Source organism: Ruditapes philippinarum, unplaced genomic scaffold (assembly GCF_026571515.1).
Source record: "Ruditapes philippinarum isolate M1 unplaced genomic scaffold, ASM2657151v2 ctg6014_1_1_1_1, whole genome shotgun sequence".
Lineage (NCBI taxonomy): Eukaryota > Metazoa > Mollusca > Bivalvia > Venerida > Veneridae > Ruditapes > Ruditapes philippinarum.
This window is the reverse complement of record NW_026865591.1, coordinates 129,113-138,142: the sequence shown is the minus strand read 5'-3', so window position 1 is coordinate 138,142 and position 9,030 is coordinate 129,113. Positions and strand designations below refer to the sequence as shown.

The window sequence follows — 9,030 nt, the reverse complement described above, 5'->3', positions numbered from 1 at the left end:
GTAAATAAAGTAAAATCTATATACTGTACGTTTATCAATTTAAAGTAAAACAAGAGCCATGTCAACATAGCCGTCCCCCGCCGAATGGGTTTGCTCATTGGAAGAATGTATATGTAGTAGAGCAGATAAATCAATTTTAAGAGGCCTTTTGGTAATGAAAACTGATGGCTGAAGTGATTACAGATTTGAAACCTATATGACACTGATGGCTGTTAATAACAAAGGGCAATAACTGATAAAAATAATGCAGGGTAGGTTATCATTCTTGTGTGCTGCACCCCTACTCAGTAAAATCTATCAACCTATGAAGTTTCAAGTTGATACCTCAAATACTTTTTGAGATAAGCTCCGGACAAAATAGTTTGAAAAAGAAAAAAGGGCAATAACTCAAATATTATGCTCTGGACAAAAATTAATTTTGAAAAATAACAAAGGGCAATAACTAAAAATTTATGCAGGGTATAGTTATTATTCTTGTGCACTGCACTCCTCCTGAATGAGATCCACCCACCCATGAAGTTTCAAGTTGATACCTCGCATACTTTATGAAAAAGAACAAAGGGCAATAACTCAAAAATTATATAGCGAAGAGTTACCATTCTTGCCCAAAGCATTCCTCTTCAATAAGATATTTCCACCTATGACATTTCATGTTGACATCTCAAACACTTTTGAGTTATGCTCCACTTAGGTGAAAAATTAAGTATGAAAAATAACAAAGGGCAATAACTCAAAAATTATGAAAGGTAGAGTTATCATTCTTGTGCACTGCACACCTCCTGAGTGAGATCTATGCACCTATGAAGTTTCATGTTGATATCTCAAAGGCTTTTTGAGTTATGCTCTGGACAAAAATTAATTTTGAAAAATAACAAAGGGCAATAACTCAAAAATTATGCAGGGTAGAGTTATCATTCTTGTGCACTGCACTCCTCCTCAATGAGATCCATCCACCTATGAAGTTTCAAGTTGATACCTCAAATACTTTTTGAGATAAGCTCCGGACAAAATAGTATGAAAAAGAACAAAGGGCAATAACTCAAAAATTATGAAAGGTAGAGTTATCATTCTTGTGCACTGCACACCTCCTGAGTGAGATCTATGCACCTATGAAGTTTCATGTTGATATCTCAAAGGCTTTTTGAGTTATGCTCTGGACAAAAATTAATTTTGAAAAATAACAAAAGGCAATAACTCAAAAATTATGCAGGGTAGAGTTATTATTCTTGTGCACTGCACTTCTCCTCAATGAGATCCATCCACCCATGAAGTTTCAAGTTGATACCTCAAATACTTTTTGAGATAAGCTCCGGACAAAACAGTATGAAAAAGAATAAAGGGCAATAACTCAAAAATTATATAGCGAAGAGTTACCATTCTTGTGCACAGCATTCCTCTTCAATAAGATCTTTCCACCTATGACATTTCATGTTGACATCTCAAACACTTTTGAGTTATGTTCCACTTAGGTGAAAAATTAAGTATGAAAAATAACAAAGGGCAATAACTCAAAAATTATGAATGGTAGAGTTATCATTCTTGTGCACTGCCCACCTCCTGAGTGAGATCTATGCACCTATGAAGTTTCATGTTGATATCTCAAAGGCTTTTTGAGTTATGCTCTGGACAAAAATTAATTTTGAAAAATAACAAAGGGTAATAACTCAAAAATTATGCAGGGTAGATTTATCATTCTTGTGCACTGCACTCCTCCTCAATGAGATCTATCCACCCATGAAGTTTCAAGTTGATACCTCGCATACTTTTTGAGATATGCTCCGGACAAAAATGTCGGACAGACGGACGGATGGACGGACGGACGGAAGGACGGAAAGACAGACGGACAGAGACTATTTCTATATCCCCCGCCGCCATTCGGCGGGGAATAAAAATTTAATCGCCAATAACACCAGGAGGGTTATTTTGAAATCGCATTTGTTCAGAATAACTCGGAACAATTTTCTTGAAAAAGTATATATAAATAAGTCTCATCAAGTATCATTAAATCACAAAGTGTCTTTAAGTTACTTAAAACGGATTTTTTTGTAAGACCTTTTGTTTATTTCTAAGCCTAATCTTAACATGTTATGCTATGGTTGAATGATCTATGTCATTGTGCAATTTAATTTTCGCCGGCATTTTTTCTATAAAGGGCGAGTGACAGTCGCAACTTTTCGGCCATTTCCGTCAGTCTTCGGATAAGGACCTCGATCACAATAGTATGACTACACAGAACAGATTTGGTATTTCGGTCTAACCTACGCTAAGAAACTAGAAATGTAAATAAAAAAGTGAGTTAATGCTTTAAGTTGTTGACTATGTTTATTCCAATATATGTAGTAAAAGTCCATCTAAATTAAGTAGATTAAAAACTATGAAAATAAATTCACGCAATTTATATACTTATTATAATGGTTGTAGAAATCGAAATTACAAAATGTCTTCCGGTTGGCATAATTCGTATTTGTTTAAAATTCTACATCAATGGGCATTTTTAGATTGGTTATCATTTTCAATCATAATCTTTCTATGTATACATTCGTTGTACATTATTAAAGATTACACGCTCTGTTTTTATTTACATCTATAATCACGTGATAAAACTACTTTCAATCCGTATTGTGTCCGAGGTCATTATGTATAATAGTCGAGGATGTTCCGATTGGGGCAAGTGAATGAGTGCACTGCAAAATCACGTAATCAACTAAGAGTGTCTTTCAAGATGACCGCTTTGTTGAATTAACTGAAGTCAACCATGATTAACATTGAGGATCAATAAACTAAAAAAAATATCCAGTAACTGTGCCTAAGCCACGAGGTAACCCTCAGAAATTCCTAAAATGACTTTGGATTGACGGTAGATATACTGTGTAGGTCTGCATAAAGACAACAGTAATTTTAAAAACAAAAAAAAACATTACCAGATAGATCTTAAGAAACTGTTTGTATTAGACAATTAGCAACAAAGGAAGAACTAGAACCACCAACAAGACAGGCACACGATCTGGGACGTTTAGATCTAGATTTGTGATTAAGATTAGTTCTTGACAGCTCTCAGTTAATCAAGAAACTAGCACTAAACAACTTTATCTCAAATAAAGAACGCTTAGGCTATCTTTTTTTTTAATTTTCTAAAGAATGTTTTAAAATTTCTATTAGAAAAGTTATTAAGATTTAGATTAATCTTATTTATAATTTAAAATAACGTACAGTTTTTGTGTGTGTTTTATCAAATAAAAGCATATACGAAACACTTTACAAATTACACAATTTACTTATTATTCATTTAGAATAAAATGTTATCCGCATAACAAGACGATAAAATCATCATTATAAATTTAAAACCATAGTTATAAATTTCATAATGTTGTGGTCATAATGATACGAGAGAACATCATTGTACATATATAACAGAAATAAATCATTGTGAATAGTGCAAGACGATTCGGGAAATAACACATGTATATATACATGATATATACATGATATCTATGGAAAATATGTGTAATATAGTCATAAAAAACAACAACATACGTCATAGCTTTAACTTTACTATCGTAAAACCAAACAACAAATGTTCTACTATATATTGTCCTTGAGCATCGTTTTGGAATTCGCAACAAAATAAAAAAAGAATGTGACAGAGAAATTAATCCATATCTATAATAATGATAAAGAAGTATAAGATCTGGCAAATTCTTTGCTGGTCGCCATTCATTACATCAAAATATGTGCAACAAATATTGTTTGAAAGTGTTTTTAGTAACATTACAGAGTTAACGATAGATACTTCAATGAACACATATATGTTGTTATCTTCCGGTTGTCTATTTTACTGCAATAAAATAAAATGAAACATTTATAAAAATATTAAATATATGAGCACATGTACGTATCTCAAAATATATGATCAAATTATAACAAACACCCTATGCATATGTATTTGTTTGTTTGTGCTTAAATCGACAATAAAATCAAGTAAATCACAGTAACTATTTATAAAGTATTATAAGACTGTAAGTATGAAAACAATGAGTTTTTCCTTCTGTTAGAGTTATTGATTAAATACTAAAATAAATGTATTACAAGTACTGTACACACATCAGTTATGAAAGAAAATAAATTTGTTAAGGTCTGTATGATGATAATCTTAAATATGACAGAATACCTGTTTTGCAAATAAATGGATATCGCTTAGTACATTCTGTGTCATGCCAATGATATGAGGCAGAACTGCTGTACACCACGCAGTTCTGTCTTGTGCGACCTTCCGGTTGACCTAAAACATTCATTTTATAATGATACGAAACCTATTCATGTTTACTTACAAATTATAATTATATCAAAGGCAAATTATTTTTACTGTTATCCTTGAACCTATGAATCATATACATACCAAAATAAAACTTTTGGATACCCGGATAGTTGTTATGCCATTCAATTTCAAATTCAACAGTTTGAATATTATTTATTATTTGTTTGTGTTAAAAAAGAAAACAAAAAACTATTGTCTGAAATATAACATTTTATCATTCCAAAAACTAGTTTTGTATTTTTACACATACCGCGAGCCCATTTGATAAATGTCGCTGGAGCACTTGTGTCGATCCATTTCCACTTTCCTTCAGACCCTTGGTCAGTCAAACCCAAATAGCTAATGAGGACTTGCTACAGCATGAGTAATATTTAATTATACTATTTCAATTTGTTAGAACGTAGCATGCATATTAACTACTTCGACAGTAAGAAATGCCGTTTTTCATTGATATCATCATAAATTGTTATTAAAAAGTCAAGTTAAATTAGAAAATCATAATTAATTGGCACACTCGGTTCATTATCATTATTCATAAATCAATATTAATTCTTTCTTCACCATTATTACTAGCTTTGAAATGAAGAAGGTGTCCAAATAGTGTTTTTATCGTTAACAAATATGAACAGTTCACTTTTATTTAAGCAGATTATACGAGGTCTAAAAACTTTATCAGAATATGATCTAAGTAATTATGAACAGAGGGTGAAATGGGGCTTGTTTAAAATAGAACCATCTGGCTAACAGAATAGTTATAATACGGCATCATAAATACGGTGATGGCAAAAAATTAATTTTACATATTTTTATTTCTTCACGATGCCAATTAGAAGATAAACTTACAATTTCAAGCGGCCCTAGCATTCTGACTATAAACGCATTTTAACCGCCGCATCTTTTGTACATACAACAATACAGACTCTCTTTGTTTGCAGAAAGCCTAACAAAAAGATTTGGCATATATCAAATTCCATATCTGTATATAAGAGCTTTACTTAGAAAATCACGGGGTACCAACTTCGTATGATTCATGGAAATTTGCATCGGTAAAAAAGAAAAGTTAATTTCCGGTAAAGACATATGTTCGAATAACTCTCATATGAAGATCAATAAAAACAGCTGCCATCAATATGAAAATCATATTCAGAGTCACTGTTGCCCATTATCCACCCCTCAAATTGTTCAAATTTTATCAGTATGAAATGATTTACAGCTAATAAGGTGATAAGTTCACTTATTTTTGTCAGCGAATTGAGAAGAAAAGAAAGGTTTACACGTATAAAATTTTAATTAATTTGTTATGACAAATCGTTACATTTTAATCAAACTTTTATTGAATATTTCTGCATAACCAAGTGTTTACATAAAACGGATACTGTGCTTAGATTTTGCCTAGGCTGATAACTTAAAATGTTTTACATGAATGACTAAAATGATTGTAAAAATGAAGGAAAAGGATATTTGATAGATTCTTTTTTTAACAATAAGGGTAGAATTTCACACATGCTAACTATTCCTTTAGGAACCGGCCCATTTTTCCTTTAAAGTACACAATAAGATTTAATTACTAATATAAAATTATGTAATTATTGTAAAAAAATAAAATGGACATATATGTTCAATAAAAAACATAAATTAATTTCTGCAAGCTTTTAAATTATGTACCAAATAAATACAATGCGTCTCTCTGTAGCCATTCCAAATAAGTTTGTGCATTTTATGCATATAAATTATTATTCAATGACAGTCATAATTAAACGGAGTATCAACATCGATTGCCTATACAAAATCATCTTTTCAAAATCGTAAGAACTTAAGTCAATTAAGTTACACAGAAATCAACTTTTGAAAAAGTAAAACTTTCAATATTTGTTCTCTCTTATGACGCTTGTAAACTACCAATGCATTTTGTATTTAGCGAAGTAAAGATTTCCAGCTTTATAGCTTTTTATTTTTTATATATTTTACAGAAAACGAACATATTTTTCTGACCAATGCATATTTCGGTGAACAATATTTATTTGATCCCCTGTGAAAGTGATCAAAAATAACGTCTTCAACAAATCTTGCTGTACAACGTTATAGCTGCTAGTTTTATTTTATTCCTTATTTTATTTTAATTTTATTACTTTGATACTTTTAAAATATTATTGTATAAGTTTAAAGAATGAATTAGGATCGGAAAATTTCAACAGCACATAAAAAATATGTAGTAAATGAAATAAAATAAGTAAATAATCTCGTCAAATGCTTAAATCATACAAATAAACATGAAAAAGAATTACTTATGTATTTTATTCTATACTTGTATCGTGTATAAACTAAAATAGATTTTTGAAAAAAATAAGTTACATCCAAATCTAATGATCAGTATAGTTATAAGTTCTTACGCACCCTTGCTTCTTCAAAATTACGAGCAGGAAAAGTTTCAAAGCGGTAACAAGATCCGTTGTAAGAAACCCAATCATCAGCGCAAGAGCTTTGAGGACATTTCGTTTTTTGACATTTTGCATGTACCATGTCTATAAATAACACAATCGAATGTTTAAAAGGTTATAAGTCGCAAATCAAGGTTAATTCAATTTGAATTTGTATGTAAACATGAATGTAAAACGGGTGAATTAATAAGCATAAAAATATGGCAGGCAGTTATAAAGTTTTAAATATAAACCGTATTTCATATCAATGAGAAATCAAACCTTTGAAATTTTCTTTCAAAGACTCGAGTCTTTTTTTTAACGTCCGTCACAAGATTCTCCATCATGTAAAAATCATATTCCGTCTCGTTGAGGCACACCTCGTTTGCTTTTGCAAATGCCATATATCCGCAGACCAAAAGTGCGCTTACTTAATATATTTTCATTTTCTTTTCACGTTACACTGTCAGTGTTTATGTTTTCTAATGAATTTCAATATTCAAAGCAGACTTAAATACTTTCCACAACGGTGTCAGGATGGCTCGAAACGTGACTTTCCGTTTGTAGAAGATTACTATCGCAACTATTACATTAACATCCTTGTTTGCTATGTGAATTGTTTTGAGTGAGCACCTTGATATAACTGCGTAAATCAGAAGGTCATTCGAAATTTAGTACACATATCGTTTACAAGTTTACACTTTGTTTTAATAATTGGTCAAATGCGAACTTGTTAAAACAGAATTTGAAGAAGATAAAAGTAAGCTGTTTTGACACAATACTCAAACTTTTAATAGATATAAACTTATCTCTTGATATTTTCAAGGGATTTTTCCTTTTTGTACGTGTATGTTGTAACAGAAACAATATATCACAAACAGTGATTTATGCACCTGTCAATATTTTGCCCTACCGGGGGGGGGGGGGCGGGCATACACGGGGCTTTAGACAGAAGACCATTCCTGACAGGCTGGAATTTGACAAACTTATGGAATCCGGGTCCCGGGTAATAGACTTTGGCCGGTTTTTAAATCCCGGGACTCGGGAACTTCGACGCCACAAAATAAAAAAGGGGAGTAACTGCGAAAGGTAAAAGACGACGGCGATATTTTTATTTGCGTTTTTGAAATTGCAGACATGAAACTTTTCGAATTTTTCTACGGTTGAGAAAATTTTGGGATAAGGCGAGAAGGTTGTCCCAGAATTGGGATTTATTTGCAAAGGTATACAGGGATTGTATTCTTCATTTGTTTTCACCAATACCCAGACACTATGTGGATCCTAGCGGTATTCATGTTTGTCATCTGTTTTCGCGAATAGACCGCATTTATTTTTGCGAGTCTGAAAGGCGTTGGAAATCACATGAAACTGACACATACTGATACATAGTATTAATAATACTAAATCCACAAAAAGAACGTTCACTTTGCCTGTAGAATATAAACGATTACAGCAGAAAAGTCGTATCATTGAGATAATCCCTTTAACTGCAGTATGAATGAACTGATCAAGTGAACACAAAACGGATGTGAATACATACACACAGAACTATGTTATTAATTATTCATTTTATAATTATTTTAACACCTATGCGACCAGTGTAGATCCAGATCAGCCTGCACATCTGTGCAAGGGATTCAAAATCCAAAAGCTGAAGTCACGGGACTCCAAGTCAGTAGTTCCCGTGAACCTTGTTAGAATCAGAGACATAGAGATAAGCAGCTCTTATATACTCCATTGAAATATCACTCATGCCTATCAAAAAGTGAAAAAATAAGCATTTTGTAGCAAATAAAACTTAATGGATGTACATTTGATCCTTAAATATTATATAGTATATACCCTTTCTTTGAAAGGTTAATCTTTCATCTATGACTGCATGTTAAAATATTGGTAACTTTCCATGCCTTTCCCTTAGAAAAACATGACAGAACATACCCACTGAGCCATTTTTTTGTCATATGAATAGTTTTGTAACAAAAAATATCAAGAAGTTCTCTTTAAAAAATGATGTAACATTTATTTTAATGGGAACTTTAAATATTTTTACCTGCAGGCTGCAGCAATAGACAAATTCATGTTTTCAGAAAATGTGTTATTTTACTGATTTTGATGTCTGGTTAATAAGTTTTACTTGCTACAAGTTTTAAGTTTAGCAGGCACGCATGATATTTTAACTGGCTAGGAAGAATCCTATCTCTGTTATCTATGTCTCTGTTGGAATATGATTTTTAATAAAGTAAGAAAATGCATTTTAATACAAAGTATGTCAAAACAGATCCAGATAAAATAATATCT

General features: G+C 31.6%; 2 long non-coding RNA genes across 2 annotated transcripts; both read right to left on the bottom strand.

Annotated features, from left to right (window-relative positions):
* Positions 1–3,604: 3,604 nt before the first annotated feature.
* Positions 3,605–4,650, bottom strand: LOC132729640 (uncharacterized). Its single transcript, XR_009625647.1, has 3 exons — positions 4,566–4,650; positions 4,169–4,279; positions 3,605–3,835 (listed from the first exon to the last, which is right to left on the bottom strand). It is a non-coding gene; the product is annotated as an uncharacterized LOC132729640 (long non-coding RNA).
* A 563-nt stretch (positions 4,651–5,213) lies between these two features.
* On the bottom strand, positions 5,214–7,356 carry LOC132729641 (uncharacterized). The gene is made up of 3 exons (XR_009625648.1): positions 7,015–7,356; positions 6,710–6,837; positions 5,214–5,255 (listed from the first exon to the last, which is right to left on the bottom strand). It is a non-coding gene; the product is annotated as an uncharacterized LOC132729641 (long non-coding RNA).
* Positions 7,357–9,030: the final 1,674 nt, after the last annotated feature.